Source organism: Papaver somniferum, chromosome 8, assembly GCF_003573695.1.
Source record: "Papaver somniferum cultivar HN1 chromosome 8, ASM357369v1, whole genome shotgun sequence".
In the NCBI taxonomy this organism is placed as follows: Eukaryota; Viridiplantae; Streptophyta; class Magnoliopsida; order Ranunculales; family Papaveraceae; genus Papaver; species Papaver somniferum.
The window spans coordinates 133286298-133299519 of NC_039365.1; positions in this window are offsets into that span (position 1 = coordinate 133286298).

Genomic DNA, 13222 nt, shown 5'->3' on the forward strand with positions numbered 1-13222 from the left:
AAGTTGTTGAAGTTCATGATACCAAGACATTACAAGTTGTGAAGATCCAAGTTCTAAAGTCCTTATATAATGGCCATGTAAATTTTTGTTTTGTTTTTGAAAAAAAAATCATCATTACGTTATTTTTGTTCTATAATTAGCTTTTTGTTCAATAAGGCCATAGGGAAGTAGAAATTTATAAGGAAGTTTCAAGCAAGAAATGAAGGAAAAGAGTTAATTGTCAAGGTTCTACGAGGTTCGAGAGTTTATCATCAACAGTTGAAGCCGAAGAAGACGTTGTTTCTACTGAGCACTATGAGAGAGTAGAAGAGATATGCATATTGGTTTCTTTGTTAGTCCACTTTCCATCTGGCACAAGACCTTTCCAGTACTGGTTCAACTCATCACACGTAATTAGTCCAGCTGTGTAGCAGATGTCCCCCTCATCTTTATCTCTCTCCTAATCTTATCTAGCTGTAAAGCGGATGCATCTTATAATGTTTATCTAGCTGTGTAGCGGAGATCTCTTTATCTAGCAGTGTTGCGGATGTCTCTCCCCTTTTTCTTTAGTCAGCTTTTGAGTTGGCACCTTTAATTTCTCTGGCATTCTAGTTATTTGGAGATAGGTTGAGAATATGTATGTCCTGATAGCTCTTTGGATACTTGTGACCAATTGGAAGTCAAGGTTTTGTTGGTACACCTCTGGTAAACCCTCCCGAGATTAACTCGGTCCCTAGTGAGTTAGGATTTTATTTGTAGATTAGTTTTGCTCGAGGAATAGCAAATAATTAGTTGTTGTAATATTTTTCAAGAGGTAAGTAAAGATTCGTTGCTCGGACTTGTAAAGATTTAAAACCCAAAAATATGTACAAAATATGTGTCACAATGATCAAGAGACTGGGACTCAGGATTCCACCAATTCTTATACTCATGCGGTTCAACTATCAATTCTAACAGTTATAGCTTATAAATATTGACTCTTTTATTTGCCAAAGATAGATTTTGTAAAACATCAATTGTAAATCACAAGCATGGTGCATCAAAAGCTCTTACGTCTAAGCATACACCATCAAACGACATCACAACTAATTAATAAAAATCATGAAACGATTAATAATAGTGCAAATAGTCATAAAAGAATTAAATAAAATTACCACATGCATGAAAAATGGCTTCCTCCATCATCCCAGTGTTGGGGTTTAGCTCCTCATATTAATCACTTGCTCAAAATACATGTTTATAGCTCAAAAAGTTGATTAAAAGAGTGAAAAGAATGAAAACAGTAATTCTGCGACCCACAGAAGGCGTCCAGAAAAGAACGATAATAAACCTCTGCTGCTGAACTACGACGCCTGACTTCTGCTGTTGACGCTTCTGGAAATAAGTCTGTCCTCGGCAGTCCGTTCTTCGTGTTCTTCAAGCTTCTTCAATGGCGGAACAGCAGCAGGAGAAATTCTGAAACTCTGATTTACGCCTCCTGTGGTGCTCTTCTCGGCCCCAAACTGTTCGACAGCCTTCTTTGGACCCTAAGAACCTATTTATACACAAAAGGGTCATCGAATCTCTCCCAAATCGCATCGAAATCTCCTCTTTCCTTCCTTGGCAGTCACGGCAATAATTCCTTCCCAAATTTGTTTTACACGCGTTTCTGAGCTCTCCAGATTATACAAACTCTTCCTTAGTTAGAATATGTATCTTTGGAACGAATTTCTTGCCTTTAATCTCTCTGAATTTCCAAATTCGAACCCATGAAGCCGTGTTTCCTTATTTGACTTTGATTCCAATTTCCGGCCATTCCCCAATTTGGGTGGAATCCAAAGACTTCACCAGGCCTATTTAGGCCTAAGGAGTAAACCCAATCAATATCAGCCCTTTAGTCTCCAAAAAACTCGATCAAAACTCTAACCCTAAATCTGCCCGTGAAGAGAAACATTTCCCGCCAAATTTTCTTTTTGAATTTTTGGGAAGGAAGTGACCTCCCCCTATCATGTGCTGTTCTCCCTTTAGTACTTTTTTCGGGGTTCCTCCGGGGTATTTCTGGGGTACTTCCGGTACACTTCTGGGGCGCTTCCGGCACTCTATCAACGGAGGTCCAACCGCCGCATTTTCAGCCAATTTCGCTGCAAATCTTTATTCTTCTAAAAACACCTACAAATAAATAAAATAACCAAATAAGTACAAAATTGAGCACTAACACTATATACAATTGAGCTATATTAGACACATAAATGCGTCTATCATTAGTTCGGGGGTATTTGATAGACACATTTATGTATCTAATTTGTCCTCAATGTTCCGTATTGTTAGTACTCGATTTCGTACTTATTATGGTGTTTTGTGTGTTTGTAGGTATTTTTTGGAAATAAATATTGTTGGAAAATTCGGCTCGAAAAGTTGCTCAGAGCACCCCCTGAGGAAATTTGCAATACAGACCCCCACTTTTGCTAAGGGGCACCTTCTTTTCTTTTTTCCACCCTACCATCTATCAGCACCCGAGGACGGATAAGGGGCACTCCTTCTTCACAGTTTGATTTTCTTTTTCGCGGGAAAGTTGTATTATCGCCTGCGTACTTCCCTGAATGATTTTTGGACAAGATTTTTGCGAGTGTTTGACTGGATATGATTTGGTATTACCCTTCTGCATCAAAACAGGGTAGGTAGTCGGTTTTAATTTGAAAAAAAAAAGAAGTTTTCCACGTATCAGCGTGAGATATACACGAGATTTTCTCGTTGAAGTAACAGCTATGCAAGAGTTTTACTCTAACTGAGTCGTGAAAGCAATGATCTGGAGTGTGCTAGATGGAAGAGAACAGCGTGAGAAGATAAAAAAGGGAATATTATCCCCGGAAATAACAGTTGGAGATACGGAGGAATTATGAGAAGATTTCAGCATTCAAGTAAGAGATACTCGCCTGTGATATACAAATAGTGCTGATAGAAGTCATTCCGGGGGAGATAGAGAGTTTGGGAGAGTTACGACACATCAACAGAGCCGGAGAGTTAAAATTCAGAGAGTCACCATTGTTGTTGCTGTGAAGAACACGAAGAACATAAGACGCACACCTCGGTGTCGTTCATGCTACAGTGATTGCGACGGTTCCGGCCCAGTCTTAGAAGCTACAAATTCAGCGACTGTTGGACGACAGTATTATTTGCTACAGTAACATCGACAGTCAAAATATATCGTTCTCTGTAATTTAATCATTCTCACACTTTCATCATTTGTAAACCATCTTTGAGCATAAATGAAATCAACTTTTGAGCGTGTTTCCAACATGATGAGAGGCTAAATTCTCACGTAACCAAGGCAATGGATGAAGCTATTTACACATGAATAATGGGTAACTATTTCATTTTCTCTAATTTTTAATTATAATTCACTCAATCATTGCTTTTGCAAAGTTTTTAAATGTTTACATAATTTTCTTAATTACTTGTGATTCAGTTTGATAGATTATACTTTGTTTAATCAGTTGATAGTCTATGCTTAGGGAATACAATTAATATTTGAGAATATGTTTGATTATTTGTGGATTAAGAAATAAAGGATTTAAAGGCTAATTAGAGTTATGAAATATTGATGTCATTCATTCATGTGTAATAGTGGATTCTAGTGTCTTGGTTATCTTTAATATCTTGAAATCAAATTTTGAGTTAAGTTTTCTTTATTTTTATTAAATCTAGAATCTTTTTCTTTCACAAGTCTCAACGAACTTAGTACTACAACTCAATTGACAATCCCATCAGAAACCCATCTTGCTTATACGGATGTTACACCTTTCCCACCTTTTGAGATACCTGAGGAAGCTGAAATGGTTTCTCAAGAGTAAGTTGTTGTCGAAGATATTCTTCCACCTCCTTGGCATTATGAATTGCAAAGGTTGGAGTTGGAGGCTAAATATAGCTACCGAAGTTGTCCCCTTGCTCAAATATCCAAGTCTTTCTGTTCGTAGAAGTTTGAGATATCTTTTGCTGATTGTCCAGATGTTCTCATCGAGTCCATGATCCGATATTTTCCTTATGATGAGAAGACCTTGTTGATAAGTGTTGGACAGTTAGTCGCATGCATGCTTCTTCCTTTGTTTAGCAGGAAAGACACCTTTTACTACGAAGTCCTGCCTGGAAGGGATGATCATGTGAACAAGATTCAGGTTCGGGGGATCATGCAGTATACTGGTAACTTCCGGCGTATGCTCCATGAGAGTTGGCTCCGTAGGAGGGATGTTGATGGATAAAAAAGATATGCTGTTTTTTTGAGGAAAAGTAGAGAGTTGTGCAATAGGAAAATCCTAAATTAAGAAAATTTCCTAAACTTTTAATAGATGCACTTCAGAAGAGTGCTTTGAGTTCGAGAGATCAATTTGTATGAGTCCGACCTAAATGAAGACAATGGTCGTTCCAGAGTCAATTCGATCACAAAGAAGGGTGGGGGTCGATATGTAGGAGGGAAGCTGAGAATTGTGTGAGATTAATGATGATTAATGGATTATGTATGTATTGAGTTCTCCTTGTAAGAGAGTTCTGCAAGTTTGATAATGAGAGACTGTCATAATTTGAATTACGGTGAGTTCTGATCAGATTGATCTAGTTTTGTTCAGTTTAGTTGAGGTGAGTTGAGTCAAGTTATCAAGTCATAGATTGATGAACCTATTTATTGCAGAAGTAGTTAACACATCGATCTCCAGTGAGTGTGACAATTGTAGAGGAGTTGATGAACGGGGAAGTGGGAAATCGTGGTTGAACCAGTTACACGTTGCATGAGACTTAGTTGATTATCCATCCACTACTTTACTTACTTTTTCAACTGCCGGTACAACTTACTCACATTTTATCGTGGATGTGATATCACACGTGTTGTAGGCTGTCAGACCAAAATCTCGGTGAATATCCCCCCATGTGATATGATTGATGTCTCATGTATGTGAAGTCTGCAAGGCAGACGTGTATTTAGATGGTCAGTTATTGACTTGGCTAGACCATGAGTCAAGCATAATTGTTGAATGTGATATGCTTTGTGACTCATGATGAATTGAGCATAAGGTGTTTGTTGGGACATCAATAATGCTTCGACGACAAGTCTAATGAATTGTGACATACCATTATGCCAGTTGAGGCATCAATGATAATCGAATGTTTTGGATTGATGAACAAGGGTCTGATGAGATTACTGGATTATGGCTTATTCTGATATGTCAATTATTTGACAGGAAATCAAATATATTGATGAGTTATTATAGAGTACTCATTCTTGATCCACCATGTCATGAGTTGTCGAATGACAAAGTAGGAATTAAAGTATCATTAAATATTGGATGATCAATTTTCGTCTAATGAAATATTGGTGGTCGACCAAGTGGTTGACCTTCCAATGTCATGTTGGTTCTTGGACAGTCAAGCAACAAAAATGTTAGTAGCAGAACCGAATATTAAATATTAACTAAAAGATTGATAGATGGATCAATATATGATAATTATTGATACTCGGAATCGCTCGAAATTATCATCAAGTTTGAAACGCTAATTTTAGGAAGCCCTGGATCCAGGAGGCGGAGAGCTTCCCAATATGGGTAGAGATGTCGAGCAACCAATGGGTATGAGGACGGGCCATTGGTGGTAGAGAGACCGGTTGGGTGGTGTATGGAGGATTATCCAAGTGGAGTATTATCCAAAATATGGATTAAGGAATGTGGGACCGGCTGGCCATGATGGTCAGGTAGACCGACCAAGTCTAGCCGTGGTGGTGCACGGGCCATCATATCGACGACCATCCACTTCTGAGAATTTTTTTATTTTTCATTGGACGTTTGCACAATATTTTGTATTTTCAGAAAATTTTTATCTTGAATGAAACTCTCAATTTTTGTTTGAATGAGCAAGTAAGGGCTGCTCAAGCGTCCAGTATTTGAGAATACTAAAATAATAATATTTTAATATTTAACTTATTGGTGAAAAATATCTAATGGTCGTGGGACCATTTGATTCGTGGGTCTTGTGGTGAATTGAGCAATATTTGACAAAATATGGAGAACTGAGGGTTTTCTCGAATGATGGAGTCAAGAATTATGGAATAGCAATAATAAAAAACAAAAAAAAGTGGAGATGTGTGGGACCGGCCACGGAAGCGGCATGGCCGGCCAGCTAATTGCCCTTGTCCCGCATCTTTTTTTTTTCTTTTCTTTTTTTCCTTGGTTCTCCATATCCTCATTCGTCCATATTTTGATTGCTTGTTCGTACATTATTACTGAATACATACACACCATTTTCTCGTGGCTTACTCGGTGGTGGCCCCTATGCCGGAAAGGTAAAGATTCATTACTAATCCATGGGATTCAACCGAGAAAAGCCGTAAATTGAAGTAATAAAATATTATGGAGAAAATTGAATGTTTTATAGGAATTCAATTGATGAATACTACACTAGAATTAATTAATTGATGGATATATACTAGTATGACATATATCTGGGAGCATTATATTTATTCGAGAATCGATGTATGAGATTGTAGAAGCATCGTGCTTATTCTGTACATTTATTTTGTATAGTTGGAGAACATTTGCGACATCCTAGAGACGTTATCACTTTATACTAGTGGTCAATCCATCCAGGAACTGTCCGGTCATTAAGATTCTATACATATGGATAATATATATTCAGGGAACATTTGCGACATCCTGAAGACGTTGCCGCTTTATACTAGCAAGCAATCTATCTAAGAGCCGTCCAATCATTCTTTCTTTTATACAGAAGTGGATACTGAAATTGCATGGTATATACTAAATTTTTTAGTATAAAATGATGAAATACGCGGAATATTGAAAGTTCAGATGAGATATTTCAATAATCACGTATCCATGCACTGAAGAGGCTACATGAGCTCTCATGTGTAATTCATAAAAATATGAATTTGATATATTCGTTTGAGGCTAGGTCAAAAATATAGAAAATTATAATTTTACAATTTCAGCCTTCGTCAAAAATCCACCGTCAACATTAAGTCCCATCCTTAGTGAGGGACAATTATCTTCAGCAACAAGGACTGGATGGTGAGCGTATTCGACAAGATCATGACAAGCAATGGTCCAGGACACCCCTTCAGGTTGTTGGACCTTGGGCACGTGGGTTCATTTTTGCTGATCTCAATGTTCCCCGCTCTTCTTCGTCCTTGCCTTCAAATTATGATGACTACAAGCCTTGGGTTTTCAACCCTACTTTATCTGCTGAGATAAAATGAGATGGGAGTTTTTATTAACTCATTTTTATGTCTTATTCCTTGATGCTCATAAGGCTTCATTATATTTTGTTTGTGGTCTGCCCCTGCGTGATCTGCTGGTACTCATGGTTCCGCCGGTACTTACGCTGCTACTCGTACTCGGAAGAGAAAGGATAAGACAGAAGCATCCAAATCTGAGATCGTGCCTTTGCCTGAAGAGGAAAGAATCATTACCTTTTCTTTGTATGTATACTAGAACTTGACCCGTGCCGTAACGGCACAGACTCCAAAATAAGTGAAAAAAATCACGTTTATTTTGACCAGTGTCATTCATTTGTTGTTACTATATAAAATGTCGATTGTTCTTCATACTTTTTGATTTTTTTTTGCTTTTGTATTATAACCGAGCTTATTAACATTAAAAAATCAAGTACAACTTCCATAATATAATTTTATTTGTATCATAACGACACTGAATAAACATTGCACACTATTACATTGACCAACTGTTGTACCACTACCAGAACCACTCATTATCACTACCTTTTCCACCAGCATCATCGCCGCCACCAGATCCATGCACCACCACTCACAAACACCACCCCAAATATCTATTGATGTAATTATTAACAAAGTTGTTATCTATTTAATGAGAGTATATATTTATTAAGATAAGTAATAAGACATTTATTATGAAGGATTAATAAAATATTTATCATGCGACTTTAATGAGATAATAATGATGTACACATATTAAGACCTTCAGATGAATTTATAATTTTCAATCATAAACGTCACTTATAAACACTTACGTAAACATTAATTTATCTTCTCCCTAAACAAATTTTTGAGGACGATGCCAAAAACACTTGATAAATTAACGCAGATATCAAATATTTCGAGGATGATACCAAATCATCAAGGAAAGAAGGTTGAGCGGTCTTGGATTTAAGTTCTTTTTTCTCTACAGTCTATCTCTTCTTCTCAAATTATTTCTGATTTAGGTTTGCTCAAAAGTGGAGAACTAAAGTTTTATAATCCACTTCTCCTATCGCATATGAGTGATAAAATCAATTGTTTAGTTTTATTATTTTCATTCGATCAAATTTCTCTGCTTTGATTTAGACTCTTGAGATGGGAAAAAGAAAATACGTAATTATAATTTCTCAATTAAAGCGTTATTCATGGGATCGATCAAAACCTTGGATTTATCAGTTGGGAGGGCAAATGAAAATCTCTCCTTAAGTTGACTAACTTAGCCGAACTTTGTTTTATAATATAGAACAAAGAAACATGAGAAAAAGATCACCTACTAGGATATAATCGTAACAGTACTGTTGATGGTGGTTTTTAGTATAGGGCGAAAACTTTAAAAGTCTGTCTACCTGACCCGGCATCAGAAGTAGTAGACCTTGATATGTCCATATTCCGCAAGGAGTTTGAAGAATATATCAAAATCTGATGAGTGCCTATGTCTCTCTTCATATTGTATTAAAACTCAAGCTCCTAGATGAATTGTTCACTAGTATAGAGCCTAATGAGTATTTAAGCTCCTAGATGCATTACTCACTAATGTCGGAGCCTGCTGAGTATTTATTATATGCCATGTTCCCCAGCCGAACTCTTAATTCTGACATGACATGACAATTTATGTTCGCTCGCATCTGAGTAGCATGAATTTCCCGAAGTGTCAGGATTAAGACGTGCACGAAAGTACTCAATCATAGGCATGCAAAAGTTATGCTGCCCTCTGAGACATTAATTAGTGATTTTGTATGAACGCACAAAACTCACCAGAAATTGATTGATTTTGTGTCAGCCCACAAAATTCGATCTTTCTAACCTATTTTTACAAAAATTAGGTCTTTTGTGGCCTGCGCAATATCTCGAACCCCATTGGTCGAAACTAAACCTAGGCAAGCTAGGAAATTGATCCGCCATGGAACTAGTAGGAGCAAACCCTACCAAAAACAGGAAATGGAAAGAAAGGAAGAAACCGCGACCATAAGGAGTCGTGGCAGAAAGGGCTTGGTCGCGCCACTTGGCCGACCAATTTTCCATAACTCGAGCTTCCTTTGGCTGGCACTCCTTCTTATATTTTGTTGGCTGCTGGCCCCCCTTTTTCATCGACCAATCAAATCACTCTAATGCGCAGCCTATAATTTTAATTAAAGGTAGAAGTTGGCTGGTCGACGCGCTTAAGTTTCTTAATAAACTGAATATGAACTGTCCATGTCAGTCTTAAAACAATCACGGCCACACGATTTGGCCGGCCGATTTAACAAGCTAACCTCCTCCCAGCGTGACCAAGCAATCTCCATGGTGTTCACCGGCGGGCCCACCACTATTCCGACCAATAGGAATTATCCTAGTCCGCCAGCAAAATCTCTGATCGCTAGCCAGAATTAGGCTAGTCACGCTATTGAAAAAGGAGTTTAACAAGATAAGACTGGCCATGATAGTCTCAAACTCATCCCAGCCGTCCAACTTCGCCAGCCTCGTTGAATGGCTTGGATTTATCCTGGGCGATCAACGAAGTGCCGGCATGTTCACCGGCGGCCTGCCTTCAACCTTGGATAATCGAGTTGCTCATAGCCAGCAACTAGCGCTTCCAACCGTTATCCCAAAGTAGGTTGGACACACCGCCTCAAAACTTCAAAGTCGACCAACGACAATATATAACTGACGCAAAGCAATCTCGGTCGTCCAACTTTGCTAGCCAAATCGACCGTCCAAGATCTGATTTCAAGCAACTGGCAAGGCGCAGACATGTTCACGGGAAGCTCAACAATAGCCTCAACCAATCACGTTGCTTCAAATACGCCAGCAATGCCACAAATCGATCAGCCAAAGCGCGCCAGTCACGCGTCTTTAAAAACCTTGAATTGAATCAACGGCAGTATGCAACTGTCGCAAATCATCTCAGCCATCCAACTTGGCTAGCCAAATTGATCGGCTTAGATTTAATTTTGGGCGACCAATAAAGCACTGTCGTGCTCACCGACCGTCACTCTTCCATGAGAGCCAATCGACCTGCCCTCAGCTTGCCCAAACGATCCATGGCGGCTGCTTGATATGGCTGGCCGCGCGCCTTTTAAGATATTAGGTTCCGCGACCAACCAAGACGGGGTCTATACAACGATGCTTCATGAGCATCTATTATTTTGATATGCTTGCTTAAAAGCGATGCTTTATATGCATCGATTACAAGCGATATTTTTATAAATATCGATTTCAAAAATAGTTTAATTATTTAACCTTAGAGCATTACATGCTATTTCTTGCAGCAAGTCTCACAACTTGATTTGTCACATATGACTACCCGCCGCCTAGCTTGCGTGTGATTGGTCAGAATAATTAGGTCTTGCAGGCAATACCCGCTCAGCAGCTTGTTGTGTATATTTTTCTACAAAATACTCGAGACATCAAACATGTCACAAACTGGGGGATGCTTATCGGAGTATTGGTATGGCGGTTTACAACGTGCAGCGTGAAACACGCCCATTACGATAAAGTGGCAGGAAAGGCGTACGGTTGATAGCAGTAAAGGAGTATTGGGTGTAGGGCTGACCGGTCTTCCCTATTGATAGAGACGTGATTGTCACCACTTTTACACGATCCCCACTTCTCCACTACTTAATTAACTGCCTCCATTTCCTATGAGATCATGGTACGCTCAATCATGACTTGTATAGATAGGATTTCAACCTATTTTGACAAGGACAGAGGTTATCAACACAAGTATCCAGAAAACACCAAGAACTTATAATTTACATTCCGCAAGTAAGTTCTACATTGTGATACAAGTCATAAACAGCCACACCTTCAGAGTTAACCGTTCTGATCCCAAACACCTTCTTCGCTTCCCTCCATAAGATCAACCATTATCCTTCATTTTGTGACCGATGCAAGACTGGAAGGGCCATTTCTTGATTTGGGACAGGATTTTACAGATTGATCTCTCGAATCCAAAGTACTCTTGTGCAGTGAATTTGTTTAGGGTTTAGATTTGTTTCTCGGCGGTACACCCAAATTTACCATTTACAACAGAATCATTTTTTAACCCAAAACAAGTACGACTCAATTATAAGTTTTTTATTGTGTACTGATTTTGACTTGTACGATCCGTTTGCAGTTAATTTATGTAACTTGGAATTCAAGTGTTTTTTTAATTGTCATGTAAGACAATCAACCACGTCTTCGTTGCTTTATAATGTTAACAAATTTGTGGCGCTACATAATTAAAATAATATATTATTACTGACCAACACCCGCCACCACCACAAAATCACATGATAACACTCCCCCTACCACCGCTGTCACCTCCTGCAGCTGGGCGTGCTTTAAATTTTTAATCACGAACGCCATGTATAAAGTTTGGATTGAACAAGTTTAATTTTTTCTATTAATTTTTTTGTTATATTCTATTTTACATTGTGATGCAATCAATTTTATCTTAATACTAAAAACCATGATTTATTCGATCGGGTACTATAAATAACAGGGATACCATTTGGGTGATCCAGCAGTCATGATTATGTTGTATTATATGATTTGGTATGCTTCTCAAAATATTTGGTTTTTGTCTTTACCAGTCGTGCTAAAAAAAGCAAATTACATATATCACAATACGATGTTTCCCGTTTTGTAAAGAAAAACAACTATTATTTTCCACTATTATTCACCAACATCCACTACCGTAAAAATCATCCACTGACACTATTTCTTCCACCACGGGTAATGTTACCACCTCCAGCACGCACAAACACCCGCCACTTTTTCCACCACCCACTGCTTCTTCCATTATCACCATTAATATTTATTAATATAATTTTTAATAAAGTTATTTATTAATAAAAACATTTATTTATTAGATTAATTAAGAGAAAATTTATAATGAAAATTAATTAATAATTCATCATGAACAATTAATGAGACACCGATTAATAAAAGATTTATAATTCTATTATTTTTATTGTTTGTTATATTATCTTTTCATTGTAATGTAATCAATTTTATTTTAATACTAAAAACCATGATTTATTCAATCGGGTACCATAAATAGCAGGGATACCATTTGGGTGGTCTACCAGTCATCATCATATTGTCTTATATGATTTAGTATGCTCCTCGAAATATTTGATTTTTGTCCTCACCAGTCGTGCTAAAAACAACCAACTATCACAATACAATGTTGCCCGTTTTGTAAAGACAAAAAAACTATTATTGTCCACTACTATTCACCAACATCCACCATCGTAAAAAACCACCACTGATACTATTTCTTCCACCACGCACAAACACCCGCCACTTTTTCCACCACCCACTGCTTCGTTCATTACCACCATTAATATTTATAATACAATTTTTAATAAAGTTATTTGTTAGTAAAGACATGCATTTATTAAATTAATTAAGAGGATTTTTTTTTGATCGATAAAGAAGAATTCGTTGATCAGAAAAGGGGTTACAAAAGGTTTGAACCACCCAAGAGGGGGAAAAGGAGGAAGAAAAAAACTAGCAGAACAAAGCAAGCAAGTAAAAAAAACAAACAAATAAAAAAAACTCCTACAAAAGAAACTATGGAGGATCAAAATACACTTTGTACCAGTTATTAACAACTGAGTCAAAAGTCACATCTTCGAAATCCTTGATGACTAAAGCCCATTGAAATAAACAGTATTTTACTATGTGAATAACCTGCTCAGTCGTCTGCGCTTTACTAGAGAAAACACGAGAATTTCGTTCCTTCCATACACACCAGAGAATCGTCGCCGCTAAAAGATTCCAAATCTTCATTTTCTATTGAGAATCAAAGTGCATCTACCAATTTAGAAGAGCTGCAGGTACCGTTGATGGCATAGTGAAAGAAAAATTGATCTTCTCCATGAAGTGTTGCCAGATACGAGTGACAAACTCACAATGAAGAAACAGATGAGCTGCAGATTCATCTTCATTACAAAACAAACAAGAAGCGGAAGTTTGAATGTCTTTTCTGATTAATAAATCCCTAGTTGGAACTCGGAAATGACT